Source organism: Dipodomys merriami, unplaced genomic scaffold, assembly GCF_024711535.1.
Source record: "Dipodomys merriami isolate MVZ:Mamm:240054 unplaced genomic scaffold, mDipMer1.0.p SCAF_742, whole genome shotgun sequence".
Lineage (NCBI taxonomy): Eukaryota > Metazoa > Chordata > Mammalia > Rodentia > Heteromyidae > Dipodomys > Dipodomys merriami.
In genome coordinates this window covers 325,889-353,288 of record NW_027206338.1, presented here as the reverse complement: position 1 = coordinate 353,288, position 27,400 = coordinate 325,889, and positions in this window count along the sequence as shown.

Sequence of the window (27,400 nt, the reverse complement as noted above, 5' to 3'; positions counted from 1 at the left end):
AGCCTGCAGGCAGCTGGTGAGAACTTCTTGCTCTCTTCTCTGTCATTGGTCGCGTGCTGCAAGCGGGACAGTGCATATTGTAAATAACTTTCTGCCAAACCCACCTCTGTATGGGTGCCTTGTGGATCTCTAGCTCCGTTTTCAGTGCTGCTTAGAGCTGGGCTATCTTCTCCCTCTCTTTCTCCCATTGATCCTGGCCTTTTCTGCTTCAGTGATTGGATCTTGGCACAGAGCGACTCTTTACTTCTTTTGCTGAGATCCAGGGCAGGAACCTCATGTCAGTAACACCTCTGTGGATCCTTGGTGGTATCAGGACCATCGCCACTCTGGATGCTTGTGGCTGTGACTGTGTCCATAGGCAGGGGAGGCCCGTGGTCAGCATCACCTTTGGCCGGACTCTGCTTTGAATCACGCTCCCCAGTGGCGTTTGTCTTGGGGATCCTTCACTTTTTCGTGTTCTTTGTTTTCTTGAATGTTGCAGGTCTGTCGGGAGGATTCTTCTGCCAGTGTTCTTGTGGCAGTTTCTTGCCTGCAGCTCTATCATGGAGTCTTGTCTTTTCAGATATCTGAGCACTGGGAAAGATGGGCTGTCGACGTTCCCAGGCTCTGGGAAATCCTCTATTCTCTGACTCACTGACTAGGACGTCAATTTCCTACTTTAGTCCAAAGTCTCCTCAAGTCTCTTGCTCACCACTCAGCCACCTCTACCTTCCTCAACTGCTAGTATTGGTGTCAACCAACTGAGGTAATCCAGGTGTTACCAGGCAGCATGGAATGTGGAAGTGGGCACCATTCTTATTTCCTATTGGTCAGAAAGAACCATGGAAGAATGGGGGTGTGGCAGGAATCCTGTTATGCAGGAAACTCAGTCCAATCCAGTTGGGGACAAGAGGGTGACCTGCTTTAGCTGGATGGCTGCAGAGATTGTTGTGTATGTCTGTTTGTTGCTAGTCCTGGACCTTTAACTCAGGATCTGGGCACAGGCCTTGAGCTGCTTTTGCTCAAGGCTAGCCTCAACCAGTGAAGCCACATGGCTCTACTTCTGGCTTTGTTGGCACTGAAGTTGGACAGGGTCTCAAGGAGTTTCCTGCCTAGGGTGACTTTGACCATGATCCACCTATCACAGCCTTGAAAGTGTCAATCAAGACTGCTGAGAGCCATTGGTGCCTACCTAATCATTGGCCTTGCTGATATTCTGGCACAGACCAGTGAGTTCCCTATCCTCGGGTTGAAGTGGTGGGAACTGGAACCCACAATTGGAATCCTGGTCCTGCCACATCCAAATGGCTAGAGATCCTAAGAAACTCAATCCTATCCATATGAATACCAATGGCATGTGATATATGTCATGATTGAATGGGCGGTTCTTGAATGATTCTAGTATAAAATTGTACACAATTATATTCTATGAAACTGATTGATTTTAATTAATAGTTTATGAAGCATTTAAACAATCACATTCATTAAATGAAGGCAGAATGAAATACCTAAGAATTGGGCATCACATGGTATATAGCTACCATTTTTTCTGTCAAGACTGGGATTGGAATGCATGGTCTGGGTAACTCTGTTGCACTGTGTGAGAAGGGGAGGCTCACCTCCTTGAAGTTGGGAAATTCAAGTCTATTCCTTAGGCCTGAAATCGATCCCTAGCACTGGAAAACATCCTATTCATGTACATTTTAAATATATGATTTATATTTACATACATAGGTGGACTCCATATAGCGTTCAGTGTATTCATTTTATTTTTTGTTTTATTCATGTATTGGCCATTCATTTTATTGAATATTATGGCACACAGAACATTGATTACATTGATTCCATAGGATATAGGTCTGCATATGTGTTCCATTTCATACCTGACACCCAGGACTTTCACTAAGAAGGAAAACTTGTGTCACCATCACCTTCTTACTCCACGATTCATTTTTTGGGAATGCTGGAATCTGAACTCATGGCCTACAAGGCCCAATTCATTAATGGATGAGTGTCAGCATGCCATCCTGGGGCAAATTGACCTGACAGACAGTTCCTAGGATCTGAGATCGAGCCCCAGGGGTTGACAAAATAAGAATAGAGTGACACGCAGATGGTAGTATGCTAATAAATATATATCTTTATAGAGTGCCAGAGATGTCTACACATTATTCAGTTACATAGACTACATTCCTACCAGTTCTTGAGTATTTATTACGCCTCCATATAATTAATGTTATTGTTTTCATCCTTAATAAACTATTAAGTAAATCAGTGTCCTGGAATTATTGCATATCTGTAAGAAATAGTATTCTTTTAACGCTTCATATTGAATGGAACCAGTCTACTGAAAACATGAAGTCTAATTTTATATGAGTAGCATTCACGATAAGCTCATCATTATTCCTATGGATGGGAACTAGTCTCTTAGGATCTCCCGCCATCTGGAAGTGGCATTACTGGTATTCAAACTCTAGGCCTGCGTTGCCGTGCGAGACTATGGCTTCCCCAATACCCTGCCATCCTTCAGCAATGCAAGGTGAAGTACCCTTTGGAGCAATGTCATTCATACCCAGATGGTCATGGTGCAAAGGAAGAAAATGTAAAAACACAATCCCGTCACTTTTTTTTTTTTTTTGGTCGGTCATAAGGCTTGAACTCTGGGCCTGGGCGCTATTCCTGTGCTCTTCAGCAGAAGGCAAGCACTCTACCACTTGAGTCACATCACCACTTCCATTTTTCTAGTGATTTCTTGGAGATAAGTGTCTCATTGAATTTCCTGTCCAGGCTACCTTTGAACCGAGATACTCAGATCTCAGTCTCCTGAGTAGCTAGGATGAAAGGTATGAGCCAAGGGCACCTGGCTCTACCACCTTTTTTTGTGGGGAGGGGTCCAATCGTGGGCTTGAACTCTGGGCCTGGGCCTTGTCCCTCAGCTCTTCAGCTCAAGGCTAGCGCTCTACCACTTGAGCCACAACACCACTTCCGGCTTTTTTATTTTTGCTTATATGGTGCTGAGGAATCAAACCCAGGGCCTCAAGCATGCAAGGCAAGTGCTCTACCACTGAGCCACCTTCCTAGCCCTATTTTTTCTTCCCACCACTTTTTTTCTGTGCACATTTTTTCCCCACACAAGGCCTGGAGATCTAGAATCCCAGGATCAGCTGTGGCTCCAGTGGCTGCACCCCAGCCTAGGGTGGTGGAAGCTGAGGCAGAGTTGCCACGACCTGAGTTCAAGACCTTGCATTTCAAAACACACACACACACACACACACACACACACACACACACACACACACACACACACGCACACAATTTAGCTCCCTGCTTTCAATTCTCACCGTTTTTCCTACCAGGCTTTGGATTTGAACTCAGGGTCTGGGTAACTGCAGCACTGTTGATGAAGGCGAAGCTCAACATGCTTGAAGACAAGAAAGTCGGGCCTGGTCTCTAGGCCTGCATTAAATCCCAGCCCTGGAAAACATACTGTTTATATACATTATAAAAATAGGATTTGTACTTACCTATAGATGTTCAGTCTATATCCTGTTTATTGGCTGTATTTTTGTTTTATTCATTTATTTACCATTTATTGACTGTGATGACATATGATATACATTCCATTTATTATATTGATGACATCCCATCACATAGTATCTAAATTTGTAGACGTGTTCTCCATAATGTCTGACACCCAGAGAAAAGGAAAACAGGTTTCACACTTGGTTTCTTATTCCACAATCCAATTGTTTGCAGTGCTGGGATCTGAACTCAGGGCCTAGCAGACCCAATTCATGAATGAGTGTGTCAACACGGCATCCTCTAGCCAAAAAGCTGCCAGGCAGTTCCCAGACCCTGGGATTGAGCCACATGGGATGACAAAATAGCCATACATGGATAGGCAGGTGGTAGTATATCAATAAATATATATTTGTATAGAATTCCAGAGACATCTACCTAGGATTCAATGACATAAACTACATTCCTACCAACTCTTAGGAATTTATTATGCTGCCATTGAAGGAATAGTTTCGTTTTCATGCTTAATAAACCATTCATTAAGATCAATCAGCATCCTAGGATCATTGCGTCTAATTTTATACTAGACCTATGCCCGCAGAAACTTCTCATTCAATCATGAGTTTGCTCACATTCTATTGTTATTCCCATGCATAAGAACGAGTCTCTTGGGAAGTCTCTGCATTGGTAGGTGTCAGCACCAGGATTAAAAATCAGGGCCTACGATGACATATGGGCCTGTGGCTTCCCTGATAACACGCTAGCCATGGCCAATGCAAAGTGAAGTACCCTTTATAGCCGTGTAATTCGGACCCAGATTGGTCACCATGCAAAGGAAGAAAATTTTAAAAATTCATCCAATGGCTATTTTTCTGTGTGGGATTTTTAACTCTTGCAAAGCTTCAGGGCCTAGGATCACAGGATCGACTATGGGCCTGTGGCAGCCCACCAGGCTAAAGTGATCGAAGCTGAGGCAGCGATGCCATGAACTGAGTTCAAACACCGTGGTGAGCAAAAACAAAACTAAAAAAACTAATAAAGCTGCCTAGTTCAAAATTCACACCATTTTTCTGCCACAGCTGGGCTTCCAACTCAGGTTTATGTAACACTATAGCACTGTTGGAGAAGAGAAGCTTACCATCCTTGAAGACTACAAGTTCAGGTCTGCTCCCAGGGCCTAAATTGAAGCCCCAGCACTGGCAAAAATCATATGCCTACCTATTTTAACATAGGATCTCTATTCACATTCATTTGATCAGTGTAGTTATCATTTTTATTGTATGTCTTAGTTATGGATGCATTTTGTTTATTTGTGCTGGCATGGATGACAATCTATTCTCATGTCTATAGAATTGCTTAAGCCTTCTCCATCATATCTGAGACCCAGAACTTTCACAGGACAGGAAAACCGGTGGACGGATTGGATTCTCACACCTGCATTCCTCGTTTGGCAGTGTTGGGATTTGAACTCAGAGCCTAACAGGCCCAATTGGAGAAAGGGTCAAGGTGAGGACACCATGATGTGAGCAACTAAGGAACTTGGCTGTTCCCAGGACCTATATTGAGCCCCGGGAATAGGGCAGGTGGAGAGCACAATAGTCTTCCATTCATAAGCTGAAGACAGTATGCATATTTGTATAGAGTAGAAGAGATGGCAACCTGTGATCTAATCCAATCTACCCTGTGACTACTGATTGTTGGATCTTTCCGGATGCCTCAATTTCATGACTGTGATGATTATGGTCATGCTTAAACAACTCTTCATTAAAAATAATTGATACCCCAGGAATCTTGCCTATCATTTTCTACTCACATCCTGCAGAAACTACTCATTCAAGGATGAGATTGATCACATTCCACGATTCTTCCTAGGTCCGGAAATGAGTATCTCAGGATCTCCCACCATTCCCTCAATGAAGTGGGCTGAACGGGATTAGACTTCGGGGCCTCCGTTGCCCAGTCGGCCTGGGCTTCCCCAACAGCTTCAGGCGTTCACCAACTCCAGGTCACCTTCACTCTGTAGGTCTCCAGGTTCAGAACCACCATGGTCACCGTGCAAAGGAAAATGAATGTAAAAGCACCAGGTGGAAACTCCCACGGCTCTTTTTCCCCTCGTGGCTATTTTATTGTACTGCAAGCCCTGGGGACCTAGGAACTGAGGATGGGCTGTAGGTCCACAGGCCACAGGCTAGGATGATCAGTGCTGAGGCAGAGTTGCCAGGACTTGAGTTCAAGCACCGGGTCTGGTTAAATATATATATATATATATATATATATATATATATATATATATATATATACATATGTATATATGTGTATATATACATATGTATATACATATATGTATATATGTATACATATACATATATGTATATGTACACATACATATGTATATATATGTATATATACGTATATATGTATATATATACATATATACACATATATATGTATATATATATACATATATATATATATACTTATTTATGAGTGTATATATGTGTATATATACATATACATGAAGCACCCTAGCTCAGAATTCACACCATATTACTGCTAGAGCTGGGATTTGAACTCAGGTCTGGGAAACATTGTTGCACTTTTGGGTAAGGAAAAGCTCACCATCGTTGAAGACTACAAATCAGGCCTGGTCCCAGGGCCTGAATTGAAGCCCAAGCACTGGCAAAAATCATATGCCCACCTAAATAGGATCTCTATTTACATACATGTCTGGAATGCATCATGTTTTCAGTGTAGTTATTCTTTTTATTATGCGTCTTAGTGAGGGATGCATTTTGTATTTTATTGAGTATGATGACAGATATAAATGCTGACATGGATAGCAACCTATTTCTATGGCCATGGAGTTGCCTATGCCTTCTCCATCCTAGCTCAGACCAAGAACTTTCACAGGACAAAAAAAACAAGTGGACCGATGGGCTTCTCACATCAGGATTCATGTTTTGGCACTGTTGGGATTTGATCGCAGGACCTAGCAGGCCCAATTGTCGAAAGGGTCAGGGTGAGTACACTGGCCTGTGGGCAACTGAGCAGCTAGACTGTTCCCAGGACCTGACATCGAGCACCAGGGAGGGCCAGGATAAGAATAAATTCATAATTTAAACGTAGGATATATATTGATAAATGTGTGTGGACAGCATCTTGCATTTGGTGCACTTCTTAATTTGTGTCTAATTCATGGAGTTATTGTGTATTTTACTGTGTATGGTGACAGGTATAACTGTGCTATACTGGATGTCAACCTATTCCCTTGGCTATAGGTTGGCTACATAATATGCTCCATTCGTAGCTGAGAAGTAGGACTTTCACAGCACAGGAAAAGAGTTGGATCAATTGGCTTCTCACATCAGTATTCATCTTTTGACAGTGCTGGGATTTGAACTCAAGGCCTAGAAAGCTCAACTGGTGAATGGGTAATGGTGAGTACACCAGCCTGTGAGCCAATAGGGGGTTAGGTCCATCCCAGGACCTGTGATAAACCCTGGTGGGGTCCATTATTGATATAAATTCATAATTTATAGAGATGATCTCTATTTTGGGTCCATTATTGATATAAATTCATAATTTATAGAGATGAACTCTATTTACATACATCTGTGGAATGCATCATGTATTCAGTGTAGTTATTCTTTTTATTGTGTGTCTTAATCAGGGATGCATTTTGTATTTTATTGCGTGTGATGACAGATATAACTGTGCTGACATGGATGGGAATGGATTCCAATGAGTATAGAGTTGCCTATATAGCATACTGCAACCTAGCTGAGACCCAGAACTTTCACAGTACAGGAAAACAGGTGCAACTCTGGACTTCTCACAACAGCATTCATGTTTTGGCAGAGTTGGGATTTGAACTCAAAGCTTAGCAGGCCCAATTGGCGAAAGGGTCAAGGGGAGGACACTGGCCTGTGAGAAACTGAGAAGGTAAGCCTGTCATCGAGCACCACGTAGGGCCAGGATAGGCATAAATTCATACTTGAAACATAGGATCTGTATTGACATACATGTGTGGAACCATCTTTCATTCAGTGCAATTCTCCTTAATTTGTGTCTAATTCATGGAGGTATTGTGTATTTTACTGAGTATGGTGGCAGGTATAACTACTGATATGGATGATGACGTGTTCCCATGGTTATAAGTTTGCCTATGCATTCATTCTCCATCCTAGTTGAGACCCAGAACTTCCACACGAGAGGAAAACAGGTGCAACGACTGGCTTCTGACATCAGGATGAATCTTTTGTCAGTTCTGGGATTTGAACTCAAGTCTGGGTAACCTTCCCTGGGGGGAAGGGTAAGCTTTCCATCCTTGAAGACTAGAATGTCAGGCCTGGTCCAGGGCCTGATTTGGAGCCCTAGCACTGAACAAAATAAGAAGCCCCCCTCTTTTAAACATAGGATATCTATTTACATACAGGTGTGGTATGCGTTATTTTCTAATTTTGAGTCTTATTCATGGATGTATTGTGTATTTTTTTGAGTATGGTGACAGGTATATCTGTGATGCCATGGATGACAACCTATTCCCATGACTACTGAGTTGCATATATAGCATTTTCCATCCTCTCTGAGGCTCAGGACCTTCACAGGACAGGAAATCATGTGGATCCATTGGTTTCTCACATCAGGATGACTCTTTTGGCTGTGCTGGTTTTTGTACTGAGAGCCTAGCAGGCAGAATTGATGAATGGGTTAAGGTGAGAACACCAGCCTGTAAGCCACTAAGATGCTAGGCCGTTCCCAGGGCCTGAGGTATTGCCCTGCGGTGGTCAATATATTCATGAATTCATAATTTAAACACAGGAGCTATATTTCCATACATAGGTGGAAAGCATCTTGCATTCCGTGTACTGGTTCTCTTGATTTTGTGTCTTATTCATGGATGCATTGTGTATTTTTTTGAGTGTGATGACAACTATAACTGTGCTGACATGGATGTCAACTGATTCCCATGAGGATAGAGTTGCCTATATGGCATACAACATCCTAGCTGAGATCCAGGACTTTCACAGCATAGGAAAACAGGTGCAACACCTGACTTCTAACATCAGGATGAATCTTTTGGTAGTGCTTGGATTTGAACTCAAGACCTAGCAGGCCCAAGTGGTGGATGGGTCATGGTGAGCACACCAGCCCGTGAGCCACTAAGCAGCTAGGTTTTTCCCGGGACCTGAGACCGAGCCTCAGTGGGGGCCATCGTAGCCATAAATTCAGAATTTAAACAGAGGATCTCTATTTCCATACATGGGTGGGCGGCATCTTGGGTTCGGTGTAGTCATTGTCTTTATCTGGTGTCTTATTCATTGATATATTGTGTATTTTCTTGAGTATAGGATGACAAATATAAGTGTGGTGACCTGGATTACAACCTATTCTCATGAGTATAGAGTTGCCTAATCATTCTCCATCCTAGCTGAGACCAAGAACTTGCACAGCACAGAAGAACAGGTGCAATGAATGGTTTCTCACATCAGGATGAATTTTTGGCAGTGCTCAGATTCAAACTCAGTGCCTAGGAGCCCCAACTGCCCAATGGGTCCTCATGAGCACACCAGCCTGTGAGCCACTAAGGAACTGGGCCATTCCCAGGAACTGAGATCGAGCACCAGGGTGGTCACAAGAGTCCTCAATGCATCATTGAAAAATGGGATGTATATTCACATCCATTGTGTGGACTGGCTCGTGCATTGAATGTAGTTATCCTCTTTATTTTTGTATGCTATTCATGGATGTATTGTGTATGTTTTTGAGTATATATGACAGGTGTAACTGGGCTGACATGGATGAAAACCTTTTGCCATGGCCACTGGCCATGGCATCATAGCTGGGACCCAGGACTCACACAGGTAAGGAAAACAGGTGCAACATCTGGCTTCTGACAGGATGAATCTTTTGGCACTGCTGGGATCTGAGCTCACCACTTAGCAGGCCCAGTAGGTGAATGAGTCCATGTAAGCACACCAGCCTTTGAGCCACTAAGGAGCTAGGGCGTTCCTAGGACATGAGATCTAGCCCCGGGAGTAAGGCAGGGGGAGCACAATAATCATGCATTCATCAGCTGAAAGTAGTATGCAAATAAGTAGATATCTGTATAGAGTAGGAGAGATGGTGAGCTGTGATGTAATCCAATCTACCCTGTGACTACCAATTCTTGGACCTTCCCCGATGCCTCCATTTCATGACTGTGATGATTGTAGATATGCTTCATCAACTCTTTATTAAAAATAATTGATACCCCATGAATCTTGACTATCATTTCCTACTCACATTCTCAGGAACTACTCATTCAAGGATGAGATTGATCTCATTTCATGACTCTTCCTAGGTCCGGAATCGAGTATCTCAGGATCTCCTGCCATTCCCACAATGTAGGGGGGCTGACTGGGATTCAACCTCAGGGCCTCCATTGCCCGGTCAGCCTGTGGCTCCCCTGATAGCCAGCAGGCCTTCAGCCACACCCAGTCACATTCAATCTGCAGTCTGCTGGGTTTGGTCCCACCATGGTCAACATTCAAAAAAAAATCAAAAACAAAAAACTAAAAGCGCCAGCTGGAACTTCCCACTGCTATTTTTTCCCATATCCGGCTTTTCTTTTTCCTCCAAGCCCTGGGGTCCTAGGATCCAAGGATGGGCTGTGGGTCCAGAGGCTGCAGCCTAGGATCATCGGACCTGAGGCAGAGTTGCCACAACTTGAGTTCAAGGCCTGGGTGTGGCAAAAAAATTAAAAAATTGAAAAATTATAAATGAAGCACCCTAGCTCAGAATTCACGCCATTTTATTGCTAGAGCTGGAATGTGAACTCAGGTCTAGGTAACTCTGTTGCACTGTGGGGGAAGGAGAAGCTCACTATTGTTGAAGACTACAAATTAGGCATGGTCCCAGAGCCTGAATTGAAGCCCCAGCTCTGAAAAAAATCATATGCCCACCTATTTTACACATAGGATCTCTATTTACATACATGTGTGGAATGCATCATGTTTTCAGTGTAGTTATTCTTTTTGTTGTGTGTATTAATCAGGGTTGCATTCTGTATTTTATGAAGTATGATGACAGATATAAATGTGCTGACATGGGTAGCAACCTATTTCTATGGCCATGGAGTTGCCTATGCCTTCTCCATCCTAGCTCAGATCAAGGACTTTCACAGGACAAAAAAACAAGTGGACCGATGGGCTTCTCACATCAGGATTCATGTTTTGGCACTGTTGGGATTTGAACTCAGGACCTAGCAGCCCCAATTGGCAAAAGGGTCAAAGTGAGGACACTGGCCTGTGAGCAACTGAAGAGCTAGACTGTTCCCAGGACCTGACATCGAGCACCAGGGAGAGCCAGGATAGGCATAAAATCATACTTGAAACATAGGATATATATTGATAAATATGTGTGGACAGCATTTTGCATTCAGTGCACTTCTCCTTAATTTGTGTCTAATTCATGAATGTATTGTGTATTTTACTGAGTATGGTGACATGTTAACTGTGCTAACATGGATGACGACCTGTTCCCATGGTTATAAGTTTGCCTATGCATTCACTCTCCATCCTAGATGAGACCCAGGACTTCCACACGAGAGGAAAACAGGTGCAACGACTGGCTTCTGACATCAGGATGAATCTTTTGTCAGTGCTGAAATTTGAGCTCAAGTCTGGGTAACCCCATTGCACTTTGGGGGAAGGGGAAGATCATCATCCCTGAAGACTAGAATGTCAAGCTTGGTCAAAGGCCAGATTTGAAGACCCAGCAGTGGACAAAATAAGAAGCCCATCTCCTTTAAACATGGGATCTCTATTTGCAGACAGGTGTGATATGCATCTTGCATTCAATGTAATTATTTTTTTTAATTTTGAGTCTTATTCATGGATGTATTATGTATTTTATTGAGTATGGTGACAGGTATATCTGTGTTGCCATGGATGACAACCTATTCCTATGGCTATAGAATTGCCTATATAGCATTCTCCATCCTCGCTGAGTCCCAGGACTTTCACAGGACAAGAAAACAGCTGTAAAGATTGGCTTCACACAGCTGGATGAACCTTTTGGCATTGCTGGTAGTTGAACTCCAGTCCTAGCAAGCCCAACTTTCTAATGGGTCCAAATGAGCACACCAGCTTTTGAGATATTAACGATCTAGGCTATACCCAGGACCAGAGATTGATCCCCGGGTTGGGGTTTGTGCACCATATTCATCCATTCATAAGCTGAAGCTAGTATGTTAATAAATACTATTTGTATAGAGATGTGGCAAGTTGTGTTGGAATCCTATCTACCATGTGACTACTAATTCTTGGATCTTTCCCAATGCCTCGATTTCCTGAAGGTAATTATTATTGTCACCCTTCGTGAAGTCTTAATTAAAAATATTCATTTTGCCAAAGTTCTTGCCTATCATTTCCTATATGAATCATGCATGAACTTCTCAACTCTTCCCTAGACCATAATTCAAGCACTAGCCTGAAAAACGTAATATTTATAGACATTTTAAATATATGCTTTGTACTTACATCTATATATTCAGTCTATATCGTGTTTGCTGGAGTGATTCATTATATTTTATTATTGACTGATTGAATTAGCATTTATTTTATGGACTTGAGTGCACCTATATCATTTATTACATTTATTCCAATCTATTCCATAACAGGTAGCTTTGCACACATATTATGTATATCATACCTGACATCCAGCACTTGCACAGAAAAGGAAAAAGGTGTCACACTTGTAATCTTATTCCAAGGTGAAATTTTTGCCAATGCTGGGACTTGAACTGAGGGCCTAGAAGGCCCAACTCATGAATGGGTGAGTGTCAGCACGGCAGCCTCTAGCCCATTCAGCTGCCAAGTGGATCCTAGGAACTGGGATGCAGCCACATGTTTGGCCAAAATAGCAATACCTTTCTATGCAGATGGTGGTATACAGGTAAATATATATTTAGATATTTTGATACTGCCAGTGATGTCTATCTAGTATTAAATGACATATATTACGTTCATACAGGTTCTCAGGTCTTTAGTGAGGACTCCATTTAATGAATAGTATTCTTTTAATACATAAAAAAATATGATTTAATGCATAATAAACTGTGATTATTGGGTCTAAATTTATATTAGACTGATTGATGAACTACTCATCCAACCATGACATTGATTACATTTCTCTGGTGTTCCTATGGACAGGCAATAGCTTCTTAGGCTCTCCAGCCCTTTGTAAGTGGCATGACTGGGATTCAAACTCAGGACATAGGTGTCCAGACTGGCCTATGGCTTCTCTGCCAGCCTGCCAGCCTTCAGCAATGCCAGGTGACCTACAGGTTGCAACCATGTCATTTAGACCCAGGACAGTCAACATCCAAGGAAGGAAAAGAGAGAATCTGCCAGGTGACCTACAGGTTACAGCAGTGTTATTTGGACCCGGGATGGTCACCATGCAAGGAGGGAAAACGAAGAAAACACCATCCATGGTCGGTTCCTAGCTTTTTTTTTTTTTTTTTTTTGGTGCCATTTTCATTTTGTTTTCCTGCCAGCCCCCGAGGCCTAATATCCCACGATGGGTTGTGGGTCCGGAGGCTGCACCATCCCAGACTAGGGTGACGTTAGCTGAGGTAGAGTTGCCACGCTATGAGTTCAAGCTCCGTGCTGGGCAATACATAAATAAATAAATAAAAAATAATTTAAAAATATTAAAAATAGTCGGGCTCTGGTGGTTCATGCCTGTACTCTTAACAACTCAGGACGCTGAGATCTGAAAATCACTGTTCAAAGCCAGCCTGGGCAGGAAAGTCCTTGAGACACTTCTCTCCAATAAACCACTAGAAAACCGGAAGTGGTGCTGTGGCTTAAGCAGTATAGTGCTTGCCTTGAGCTGAAGAGTGCAAGGACAGTTCCCAAGGCCAGATATATATCAAACTAATGCTCCCTGGGTTGGAATTCGTGCCCTTTTTTTTTTTTTTTCTGCCAGGCCTAGGAATTGAACTCAGAGACTGGGTAACTCTTATGCACTGTGGGGGACAAGGAAACTCACCCTCTTTGAAGACAAGTAATAAGGCCTGTTCCCTAGGCCTGAATTCAATACCTAGCCCTGTTAAACTAATATTCATCCACATTTGAAATAATTAATATCTACATACTTATGTTTATTGAAATTGCTTTGAGTGTATTTATTTTATTTTTTATTGATTCATTATTTTTGTTGACTATTATTACACTTATGTATTAAATTGATTATATCTTATGAGAACTATACCGATTTGCATATGTATTATGTATCTTATTTCAGACCCAGGACATTCACCGAAATTCTAGAGTATATCACCCCATGCTTAGAAAAACAGAAAGAATACACCAACCAAAGTCTAATTTTTCCCTAGGTACCCCAGTGGCTCACATCTGTAATCCCAGCTACTCAGGAGGTGAGAAGTAGAAGATGAAGTTTCAAAGCCAATCCAGGCAGCACAGCCTGAGAGACATCATCTCTAATTAACTGGCAAAAAGCCAGGCTACAAGTATGGCTGAAGTGGTAGAAAATCAGCTATGAACAACCAAGCCAAGAAAGAGCAAGCTGAGTTCAATTGCGGGGAGACGGGAGTAGGGGGATAAAGGGGAGAGAAATCCTCCAAAAACAGAGAACTAAACAATACACAAATCCCACCTAATTTATGGAACCAACAAACTGAAAAAACAATCAAGCTTGTGCAGTTGTATAAATTTACATGAGCACATATGCTCTTAGGTACACTTCAAAGCCATGTTTTTAATAATATATGTATATATAAAAATTAATAATGTATATATATATATGAATAAACTAAGAAACCAGCCAATGACCAAATACTTCTGAATTAGTGCCTTTATATTTATATTAGTGTCACTATAAATTATTTGTACTAAAAGTATATTCCAAGTTTCTTTCTGCAGAATCAATCTTAAATGTTTCTTCATGCACCAGGCGTCAGTGGCTTATGCCTATAATACTAGCTACTCAGGAGGCTGAGATGTGAGGATGGAAGTTCAAGCCCCCCCCCCCCTGCAGGAAAATCCGTGAGACTCTTATCTCCAATAAACCACTAGAAAACTCGAAGTGGCGCTATGGCTCAAGCTGTAGAGTGCTCGCATACAGCTATAGAGCGCAGGGATAACGCCCAATCAGAGTCCAAGCCCCACCACAGACAAAAAAAAAATAAGACAGAAGTTTGTTCATACAAAATTCTAACATTCTGAGCTTTAGGAAACTTTTCTTATGCTCTTCAGGCAACTACTCCACTACTGAGCTACATTTCAGTACCAATGTTTTTGTTTTTCATTTTACAATCCAGTTTATTCCCAAAATGCTTAAAAATACTACTGTCCTCACAGAAGTGAGTTTATATTCAGAAATCCAAACTTTTTGTGGTATGAAGACTCCCCTAGTGTATTTCGTGGTAGGCACTGAGGAAAACTCACACGACACAATTGCAGACATTTTATAATTATAGAAATAATTCTAAATAGAAATAACATAAACTATTGGGCACGGGTGGCTCATGCCTGTAATCCTAGCTACTCAGGAGGCTGAGATCTGAGGTCTGTGAGACTCTTATCTCCAATAAACCACTAGAAGCCTGGAAGTGGTTCTGTGGCTCAAGCAGGTGAGCGCTTGTCTTGAGCTGAAGATCACAGGGACAGTGCCCAAGCCTAGATTTCAAGCCCCACGACCGACAAAAAAGAAGAAGAAGAAGAAGAAGAAGAAGAAGAAGAAGAAGAAGAAGAAGAAGAAGAAGAAGAAGAAGAAGAAGAAGAAGAAGAGGAGGAGGAGGAGGAGGAGGAGGAGGAGGAGGAGGAGGAGGAGGAGGAGGAGGAGGAGGAGGAGGAAGAGGAGGAGGAGGAGGAGGAGGAGGAGGAGGAGGAGGAGGAGGAGGAGGAGGAGGAGGAGGAGGAGGAGGAGGAGGAGGAGGAGGAGGAGAAGAAGAAGAAGAAGAAGAAGAAGAAGAAGAAGAAGAAGAAGAAGAAGAAGAAGAAGAAGAAGAAGAAGAAGAAGAAGAAGAAGAAGAAGAAGAAGAAGAAGAAGAAATAACATCAACTGTCCCAACCTTCTAGGGAGAAATTATATCCTGATTTTCATTCTCACTCTTCATGGCAGATGGTCAAAATAGAAAAACCAATGTGCTATGCTGAAATGTAAAAGTTTAAACCCCCTTTTTAAAAAAAAACTCTCATGTTATAAAATCAAAATGTTTCAAATGAAGGCAAAGTGAGCTTAAAACAATATTAAAAATGCTAATGAAGCTCCATGGCTTGGAATGTGCCATTTTTTCTTTTCAAGGCCTGGAATTAGAACTCAGGGTCTGGGAAACTCTGTTGCACTGTGGGGGAAGGGGAAGCTCACTGTGCTTGAAGACCAGAAAGTCAGGCCTCTTCCCTGGGCCTGAATTCTTGCCCCAGTCATACTCCTTATATACATTTTAAAGATAGGATTGAACTTCCGTACAGTTGTTCAGTCTATATCATGTTTGGTGTGGTTATTCATTGTATTTTTTGTTTTATTCATTTATTTACCATTTGTTTTATTGACTTTGATGACACCTAACCATGTATTACATTGTTTACATCCTATCCCATAGCATCTAGATTTGTAGACTTGTTCTCCATCATGCCTGACACCCAGCACTCTCCCATAAAAGGAAAACAAGTGTCACACTTGGCTTCTTACTCCAGGTTGAAAGTTTTGGCAGGCGCTGAGATCAAGCCTCAGAGGTGGCCAAAATAGCTATACATGGATAGGCAGGCGGTAGTATACCAATAAATGCATATTAGTACAGAGTGTCAGAGCCGTGCATCTAGTATTCAATGACATCTACTAGGTTCCTAACCAGTCTTAGGTATTTATTATGCCTCCATTGAAGTAATATTATTCTTTTAATGCCTAATTAACCATTAATTAAATGCAGTCTGTGTCTTAGGATTATTGTGTCTAATTTGATACTAGACCGCTACACAGACTACTCATTCAATCAGAACTTTTATGCATGGGCAGGAGTCTCTTGTGATCTCTTGCCATTGGTAGGTGTCAGCACTGGAATTTGAACTCAGCGACTCTGTTGCGGGGTTGAACTATGGCTTTTCTGACAGTTGGCCAGCCCTCAGCAATGACAAGTCACCTGTGCGTGGCAACCATGTCATTCAGACCCAGGATAGTCACCGTGCAAGGAACCACAGCCAAGAAACCACTTACCATGTGCAGCTTGCAGCTTTTTTTTGACATTTTAATTTTGGATTCCTGTCAGAACTAGGGTCTTAGGATTTCAGGATCGGCTTTGGTTCCTGAGGCTGCACCCCAGCCTAGTGTGACGGAAGCTGAGACAGAGCTGGGACGATTGAGTTCAAGCCATGTGCATGGCCAAAAAGAAAAAAAAAGAAAAAGAAAAAAAATTAAAAAATAAAGACAATTAAAAATATAATAAAACGATTACGTATCTCCCTGGTTTGCAATTTGTGCCATTTTTTTCTGCCAAGCCTGGGATTTGAACTCCAGGTCTGGGTAAAGAGGCAGCACTGGGGAAAGGGGAATCTCACTATGCTTGAAGACAAGAAAGTCAGGCCTGTTCCCTAGGCCTGAATTCAAGCCTCAGTCCTGGAAAACATACTCCTTATATACATTTTAAAAATATGACTTATACTTCCATTCAGATATTCAGTCCATATCATGTTTGGTGTGATTATTCATTTTATTTCTTGTTTTATTCATTTATTTACCATTTATTTTATTGACTCTGATGACACTTATACCATTTATTACAGTGTTTATATACTATCACATAGCATCTAGATTTGTAGATGTGTTCTCTATCATGCCTGACATCCAGGACGCTCCCAGAAAAGGAAAACATGTGTCACACTTGGCTTCTTATTCCAAGATTAAATTATTGGCAGTGCTGGGATCTGAACTCAGGGCCTAGCAGGCCCAATTCATGAATGGGTGAGTATGAGAACAGCAGCCTCTAGCCAGTGAAGCTGTCAGATCGTTCCCATGCACTGAGATCGAGCGCCAGGTTTGTACAAAACAGCTATACATGGGGAGGCAGACGGTGATATCCAAAAAATATATATTGGTAAAAAGTGCCAGTCTGTCTATGACTGAATGGCATCTACTACGTTCTGACCAACTCTTAGGTATTTATTATACCACCATTGAAGGAATATTATTCTTTTCATGCTTAATAAACTATTAATTAAGATCAATTAGCATCCTAGGAATATTGCATACAATTTTAGGCTCGACTGATGCACAAACTACTCTTTCAATTGTATCTCTAGAGATCTCCTGCCATTGGTAGGTGTCAGGACTAGGATTTGAACCCTGGGCCTATGTTGACAGGTTGGCTGTAGCTTGCCTGATAGCCCTCCAGACTTCAGCAATGTCAGGTCAGGTCCACTTTGCAGCCCTGTCATTCAGACCCGGGATAGTAACTGTCCAAAAAAACCCCGTAAAACCCCCAGCCCTCTGCAGCTCACCACTTTTTGTGCTTTCCCACTTTTTTTTCTTCCTACAAACCCTCTGGGCCTAAGATCCCAAGACTGGCTATGGGTCTGGAGGCTGCACCCAGCCTAAATGATTGAGGCTGAGGTAGAGCTGCCACGACCTGAGTTCAAGCCCCGTGGTTGGCAAAAAAAAATAAATAAATAAATAAAAAAACTAAGTAAGTAAGTAAGTAAATTAAAAAAAAAAATCTCCCTGGTTTGGCATATCTGCCAGTTTTCTTTCTAGCCTGGGATTTGAACTCAGGCTCTTGGTAAATCCGTAGCAATGTAAGGGAAGGTGCAGAGTTGCCACTACTTGAGTTCAAACCCCATGCCAAGCCAAAAATTAAAAAAAATTAAGTCACTGACTTTGGCAGGGGGAGAAGTTGTGGAGATGGGAGGGAAGGGATGGTAGGGGGAAACAAAGGAGGCAACAATGCTCAATAGGAAATGTACTCTTTACGTTGTTCATGTAATTGTAACCCTCTGTACAACATTTTTACAATAAAAAGTGTACAAAAAAAGAAACAATGTAATGCTCAGAGAAGCATTTTGGGAGTAAGGGAAGGATGTCTGAATAGCTGTACAAAATTCTACACTGCTTTGTTTTTTAATGTTCACTATGGAACTGAATAAACAGAACTGCTTTTATTAAAAAAAATTAAGTCACTGTCTTGAAACTGGGACCAGTATTTCTGCCATTACTGGGATCTGATCCCACCGTCCAGGTAACTCTTTTGAACCATGGGTGACGGCAAGGCTCACTGTCCTTGAGGAAAAGAAATTCAGGTTAGAGTTCCCAGGGACTGAATGCAGGCCCTGCAATAGAAAAAAATATTTCTAGGGGCTGGGAAGGTGGCTCAGTGGTAGAGCGCTTGCCTTGCATGCCTGAGGCCCTGGGTTCAATTCCTCAGCACCACATAAGCAAAAAGAAAAAAGCCGGAAGTGGCGCTGTGGCCCAAGTGGTAGAGTGTTAGCCTTGAGCTGAAGAGCTGAGGGACAGGGCCCAGGCCCAGAGTTCAGGCCCCACGACTGGACCCAAAAAAGAAAAAGAAAAAAAGAAAAGAAAAAGAAAAAATATTTCTACATATGTGTAATATATGATATAAACTTACATATGTCTGCTAACTACATATTATGATTTTTTATTATTGATTTTGTATCATTTTTTATTTGATTCATTTATTGTTTATTGTATTTAGTGTTATTATACACATATTTATTTAAAATTATACAAAATAATTTAGGACATTGACTCATTTTTCCTTAATACTATATTAAGTGTTGAAACATGATACATAATTAAATGGAGGCATTTGTCACAGTCTTCACATGTTTGGAATCTCTCCCAAGTATGAGATTTCACTTTTTTATCTATGGACATCTTCCTCTAGGGATTTTTTAGATGATTTATCCTCAGAAGCCTTTTCATGAGGATAGGCAAGTTGAGGGATAAAATTGCAAGGGTGGGGTTAGAAATGTGGCTGAGTGGTAAAGAGCTCGCTCAGCATGCATAAATGCCAAGGTTTGAATCCTCAGTGCCACATTCTCAGAAAAAGCCAGAAGCTGTGGAGTGGCTCAAGTGGCACAGTGCTAGGCTTGATATAAAGGAGCTCAGAGACAGTACCCAGGCCCTAAGATCAAGCCCCAGGACTGGCAAAAACAAATGGCCAGATGCCAGTGGCTCACACCTGGAAATCTAGCTTCTCGGGAGGCTGAGATCTAAAGACCACAGTTCAAAGACAGCCTCGGAAAGGAAAGACAGTTAGACTCTTTTCTCCAATGAACCACCAAAAGACCCCACATGGTGCTGTGGCTCAAGTGGTAGTGTTCACATTGAGCTGAAGGGCTCAGGGAGAGTGCCCAGGCTTGAGTTTGAGAAAAAAAAAAAAAAAACAGGAAAAAAGTGGGGGATAATCAAAATATTTTTCTTATTTGCTAATTATGAGAACATTATCTGGAAAATGAACGCTGATGTACACCAGAATTGGAGTCTGAGTTCATTGTTCAAGTGTAGTAGATCCATATGCCGAGGCTCTCTGTCTCTAGCATTATAACCTTGTGTCCTAGAGGGTTCTGAAACGTCCAATGTTGAAAGGCTTAATATGCTCCCCAAGCCCTTTGTGATAAGCAGTTGACTTGTATTGTCAATGTCATTAAAGTTCTGAACCTAGCAAAGCACCAGTAGCTCATGCCCATCACCCTAGCTCAGGAGGCTGAGTTCTGAGCATCACAGGGTGAAGCCAGCCAGGGCAGGAAACTCTATGACACTTTGACTTCCACTTCTGAAAGATCAGATATTCAACAGCTTCTTAGATTTCCTTTGGTAATGAGAAGTTATTTGCCCCTAAATGTTCTTAGAGTTCTCGAGCTATAGAAGTAGGATAAAAAACATCATTGACCCATCCTGGGTTTAAATGAAGTTCTCAGATTCCAACCTGTAGCCCTGTTAGCAAGATGAACTCCAGTGTAACACTGTATTTGAGGAACAGAAAACAGTTTCAAAAGCCAGGCTAGGTGAAGAAACCTAGGCCTGCTGGACTGGGAGGCAGAATGAACACACCCAACAGGGAAGTAAGCTGCAAAACCACTTCATTCATTCCTGGCAAAGCCAGCAATGGGAGGAAACCTGAAACATTTGTTAGAGTTACACCAGGATCAGGCTTTTCTCAGCCTCTTCAAACAATGACTAATTAACCTTCTTCCCTCAGGTGAAGGGAGCCTCAGGCTATCTTTAGTTTAACAATCAAGAGCCAGTTTAGAGGGGGATAGGGGAGGAACAGAGTAGAAAACCTTGCTCGCTGGTTTTAGGGAGTGGGTTTTTGACTCTCCATCTGTCAGATTTAAAGGCCCTTCTTCTACCTCTGCCAGTGCTTTTTCCTTCCTGCATTCTCCACATCATTAATGCAAATCCCCAGTCCAAGGAGAGAGGTAGGGCTGTTTCTTTTCTGTCTCTGAACATCTGAGTTAGAACCTGGCTCTGCCTTCTTGGCTTTGGAGCCCTCGGCTTCCTGAGAAGTGGGACAGACACAGTCTGCCTGCTCTGTGGTTGTGTGAAGGCGATGCTGGTGGCATGGCACACTGCAGAAGGCCTCATCACTGGAAAGTATTCCTTTCATTACTCCTGACATCCAAGAGCAGGTTCATCTATCTATCTATCTATCTATCTATCTATCTATCTATCTATCTATCTATCTATCTATCTATCTATCTATCTATCTATCTATCTATCATCTATCTATCTATCATCCATCTATCCATCCATCCATCTATCTACTTAGGTATCTACATACCTACCTAGCAATCTCTTTGCTAGTTCTTGGGTTGAACTCATGGCCTGGGCACTGTCTCTAGCATTCTACTACTTGAGCCACACCATGCTACTGAGGAATCAAACCCAGGGCTTCTTGCATCTTAGGCAAGCACTCTCTCAGTAATCCACATTCCCAGGCCCCTATCTTTTTCATAGTGGTAGTTTTTACATAATTATGCTACCAGCCGACATCTCCAAGTTTAATTTTCTGAATACAGGTTATTTCTACAAAACATAACCTTCTCTTCCTCTACCTGATTTGTGACTGTACTGGCCTTCACCTCATAATAAAATGTAAATAAAGGCTACTGTGAGCTAAGGTGGGCATCATATAAGGTCACATGCCTGGAACCCTGGAAGAGAAAATCCATGGGCCAGAAATGAAGAGAATGGTGCAGTATGCACAAGAGCATATCTGAAAAATAAATCTGTAAATAAAAGCAGAAGCATTTCATATGGTCTGTTTGCACTCAGGGAGGTAATATACACACATTAGTAGTTAGGGCTCTCATTTTTTTGAATTTTTTTGGCCTTCTCTTTTTGCAATTTTTTGTGGTCATCCCAGGGCTTATACTCAAGGCCGGATGCATTCTTCAGCTGTTTTGCTCAAGGCTGAGGCTCTATCACTGCCACAACTCCACTTACATCCATCTGGTCGTTAATTGGACATAAGCGCCTCCCAGTTTTTCCTGCCTGGTCTGGACTGTATCTACTACTTGGCTTTATCAAAGCTGGAGCTCTACACTCTGGGCCACTGCTCCACTTCTGTTTTTCTGGTGGCTTATTGGAGATAAGCCTTTCACAGTCTCTCCTGCTCAGGCTGGCTTTGGATTGTGATCTCTTGAGGAGGATTCAAGTGGCTTTCCTCAGGGATTCACCAAGAGCAGATTCACAGAAACCCTTAGTCTAAATCTCGAGAGCAACTAGAGTAAAACAGACACATGAAGATGCTTCTAGTGTGTTCTAGATAATTAAAGTGGGAGACAAAATACACTCATAAAAATTAGATCATTTTATAGGCAAAAGGAGCAATGCAGACAGCAGGAAGATTGCTCCAGCTTTTGGTCCTCTCATCCTGAGACAATAAATTCACTGCAGCTCAATGCTAAGTTACAGAACTGGTATGTCTTGTGGACATTTGTTCCCAAATCCTGCGACACTCATTTCTCACTTTTGGCTTCCAACCTCTGACCAGAGGAGAAGATGACAAGAGTGATTCCTTCTCAGAGAAAGCATCTATAAAGAACATTTGGTAGTTTACTTATAAATTCAAACCATTGGAATGACCTTGTGAAGAAGTCAGATTATACAGATTAAAAAAATGAAGAAGAAAAGGAAGGCAGGTGCCAGTGGCTGCTGGCTGTAATTCCAGCTCCTAAGGAGGCTGAGATGTAGAGAATCTGAGTTTGAATCCAGCCAGCATAGGAAAGTCAATGCACTGTTATTTCTGAAAGATCAATTTAAAACACAGAAGTGAGGCAGTGACTCAAAGTTAATGCACGACCCTTGAACAAAGGAGCTCAGGGACAACCCCTGAAATATGACCCTTAGGGTCATATTTCAACCGCAGGACCTGCCCCCCCGAAAAAAAGAGTCTGTACATCATGTCTTTTGTATATATGGATGTATTCCTATAGGTGAAGCTCCAGAGTATTTATGATGATTGGCACCAAGCTAGGAAATTTGTATTCAATACAATTATTTCATAACACAAAGACTGCCTTCATGACAGTACATATTTCAGGCTTCCCTTCACTGTTCCCAATGTAGGCTGAGGGTTTCTCTGCCTCCAAGGCCTGCTGGAAGAAGTCTCTCTCATTGTCTGGATATGCAGACAAAAGGCTTCACTCCTGTACAGCTGTGTAACAAACAATTCCATCAGGGCCACTTAGTGAGGAGGAGTGTGGGAGGGCTCTGACAGTCAGGAGAAAAAGGCCTCTTTGTACCCAAAGTTATCTCTCTCCCCAGTGCTCCATGTTAACAGGAAGCCTTCATTTGTGCTACCTCCTGTGACAGGCCAAGTTCTGTTCACTTATTCTGCCTTCGTGAGACAATATAAGTGGTGTTCAGATACAGTGCTCAATATAATTCAGAAGTTCTTCTGGCAGACAACTCGCGCAAGGGGCCTTTATGAGATGTTTCACTGATGGTGATGATGGGCCTATGATATCTATTCTAGGTTTGCAGAAGCTTGAGAAATCCAAGTGTTTGTCAGATATCACAACGCTCCCTGTCATATGGGGTTGGTGAAGATCATCAGGTTATGAAATCTTTGACCTCTCCTACTTGGGCCCTGGGTGGCTAGATTTTGGTTGAACACAGGGCCTGGTTGCTGAGCATGAGCTCAGTGCAGAATCCCAGTGCTTTACCATTTTGTGTCATAGCTTCATTTCTGATCTGCTTGTGTGTGTGTGTTTGTTTGTGTGTGTGTGTGTGTGTGTGTGTGTGTGTGTGTGTGTGTGTGTGTGTGTTCATGTGCATGCACACTTATACCAGTCCTGGAACTTGAACTCAGAATGTGAGTACTGTACATAGTTTCTCTTGTACAAGGATAGCCCTCTCCCACTTGAGCCACAGAGACACTTCAGGCTTTTTTTTTCTAGTGATGTGGTCCTGAGAAATCATGCTCAGGGTTTCATATATGCAAAGCACTCTACCCCTAAGGCACATTCCCAGCCCTCTACTTCAGGTTTGTTAGTTTCTTTCTTTATTGTTGTTATTGGTTGCAGGAGTTGAAGTCTAGGCCGGGTGCTGTCCCTGAGCTCTTCAGCTCAAGTCTTGTGCTTTACCACTTGAGCCACAGAGCCACTTCAAGTTTTCTGGTGGTTCATTGGAGCTAAGTGTCTCAAGGACTTTCCTTCCCAGGCTAGCTTTCAACCATGATCCTCAGATCTCATCCTCCTGAGTAGCTAGGATGACCAACATGAGCCTCAAGCACCCAGCTTCCACTTCAGGTTTCTTAGTGATGAATTGGAGATATAATCTCATGGGACCTTTTGTATCAGGGATAGTTTGGAACCCAGATCCTCAGATTTCAGTTTCCTGAAAAGGCAGGATGACAGACATTGGCTATAGAACCCTAGGCCATGGCACTCTGCTGCAAGGGGCTCCTTGGTTCCACATGGTGGAGTGCTAGCCATGAGCCCAAGAGGTAAGGGTCAGTGCCAAGCCCCAAGTTCAAGATTCATGACTGAGGAAAAACAAAACAAAAAAATTGTCTGCAGGAGACAACTCACCCACTCTTTAGTAATACATAATTTCGTCCCTGCCATCGGGACATATCTGAGCCTCAATATTCTTGTATGCATAATCATCTCATTTCAAAGAGACTCACTGACTTCCTGTCAGGGCTGGGTTTTATAGCCCCCGAGCAACTTGGATGATGGGGGTAAGCCAGCTGCCTCTGGTTCCATGTAGCTGGGTTGCAGCGGCTTACATCTGGCTAAGTCAGGTTAAGTGGCAGTTGTCAGTGCCAGACTCCTAGCTTGCTTTGTGATGAGGTGTTTGAAGTCCTGCCCGTCTGTAGTTGCAGTTAGAACATTCTACCTTTTTTTGCGGCAGTCCTGGGCCTTGAGTAAGGGCTTAGACACTGTCCTTAAGTGTTTGTGCTCCATGATAATGCTCAATTGATTGAAAGACAGCAGAACCTTAATGATTTGTCTCTGTAGAACAACTAATAAAACATTAATTAATAATTACTTAATATCCTGTTATTGTTTATAATATATATATATATATATCCATACATATAATTACATATTTTATTGAATGAGACAGATGTCTATATATAATTAAATTATGCATCATGTGTTACAACCAATTATTAGGTATTTAATTATGTCTCCATGTAATTTTTATTCTGTTAATGCTTAATAAAATAGTAATTTTACTTTGTTCACGTTCTATAACTATTGTGTCTAATTTTATCCCAGAATGATTCACTACTAATTCAATCTGTTTTTCATTTATTGTAGTGACAATCCTTCCGCCTATGACATTTCTTACCTTTATGACATTCTCTTACATAGCATATAGATTTGCATCCAAATTATACATCCTACCTGACACTGAGCACTTTAAAAGAAAAGGAAAACATGTGTCACGCTCGGCTTCTTACTCCAAGATTACATTTTTGGCAGTGCTGGGATCTAAACTCAGGGCTTAGAAGACTCAATTCATGAATTGTTGACTGCCAGCACAGCAGCCTCTAGCCATATTGCACTTAGTGTACTTATTCATTTTATTTTTTACTCATTTATTTACCATTATTTTATTGAATGTTATTACACATGGAATATTTACTACATTTATTGTATAGGATATACATTTGCCTATGTATGAAACTTCATACCTGACACCCAGGCTTTTCACAGAAAAGGAAAACGTGTCACCCTAGTCTTCTTACACCACGATTCAATTTTTGTGAGTACTGGCATTTGAACTCACAGCATACATGGATCAATTCATGAATAGGTGAGTGTCAGCACTCCAGCATGGGGCATATGGAGCTAACAAGCAGGTCCCAGCACCTGAGATCCAGCCCCAGGTGTTGACAAAACAAGAACAGATTGACATGCGGATGGTAGTACACAAATAAATGTATATCCTTAAAATGTGCCAGAGATGTCTACACATTATTCAGTTATATAGGCTACATTCCTACCAATTCTTGGGTATTTATTATGCCTCCATGTAATTATTGTTGTTTTCATCCTTAATGAATTATTAATTAAATCAACCGCTGTCCCGAAACTATTGCATCCATGTAATTAATAGTACTCTTTGAATGTGTCAAAAAGTATTCATTAAAATCCATTGGCCTCCTAAAAATCACTCTCTAATTTTATACTAGTATCATTCAAGGAAAACTAATTCAACCTTGATATACATAACCTTCCATCCGTATTCCTATGAATAGGAATGAGACTCTTAGGATCTCCCTCCATTGGTAGGGGTCTGGACTGGGCTTCAAACACAGGTCCTATGTTGCTGTGTTGGTCTATGGCTTCCCTGGCAGCCTGCCAGCCTTCAGCAATGCCAGGTAACAAAGACTTTTCAGCCGTACCATTCAGACCCAGTATGGTCAACTTGAAAAAAAAATGTAAAACTGGCAGCCATCTTCAAGATGCTGGGTTTTTTTCTGTGTCATTTTATTTATTTATTTATTTATTTATTTATTTGTTTGTTTATTTATTTATTTACTGTCAGCCTTTTAGGCTCAGGAACCCAGGTTTGGCTGTGGGTCGAGTGGCTTCAACAAAGCCTAGAGTGATCAAAGCTGAGTTGAAGCCCTGTGCTTGACAAAATAAAAATACATACATACATACATACATACATACATACATACATGCATGCATGCATGCATGCATATATACATACATTTAAAATATTTAAAAAATTATAAGGCTCCTTGGCTTGGAATTCATGCCATTTTCTTCTGCCGGACTTGGGGTTTGAACTCAGGGTTTGGGTAAATCTGCAGCACTGTTGGCGAAGGGAAAGCTCACCATGCTAAAAGACAAGAAAGTCAGGCCTGTTCCCAGGGGCTGAATTCAAGCCCTACCACTCAAAAAAATAATATTCATATACATTTTAAATACAGGATTTATATTTACATACACATGTTTACTACATATTACAATTAGTGTAGTTATTGATTTTATTTTGTGTTTTATTTATTTCTTTTGTATTTTAGAGTATGATTAAATGTATAACATTTTTTTACATTCTATTACATAGGACATAGATTTGACTATGTATTATACATCATCCTCAGACCCAGGACTTTCACTGATAAGGAAAACAAGTGGGACAATTGGTTTCTACCACAAGGATTAAGTTTTTGGTAGTTCTGTGATTTGAACTCTGGGCCTCGAAGGCCCACTTCATGAATGGGTCAATGTTAGCACACCAGTCTGATGGAAGTGAAGTTGGCAGGCAAATTTGATGACCTGAGATCAAGCCCTAGAAGTGGCTAATATATAAACTGATAGATGTGTAGATTGCAGTGTGTGTGTGTGTGTGTGTGTGTGTGTGTGTGTGTGTGTGTTTATGTATGTATATACATCTATAAATAAAT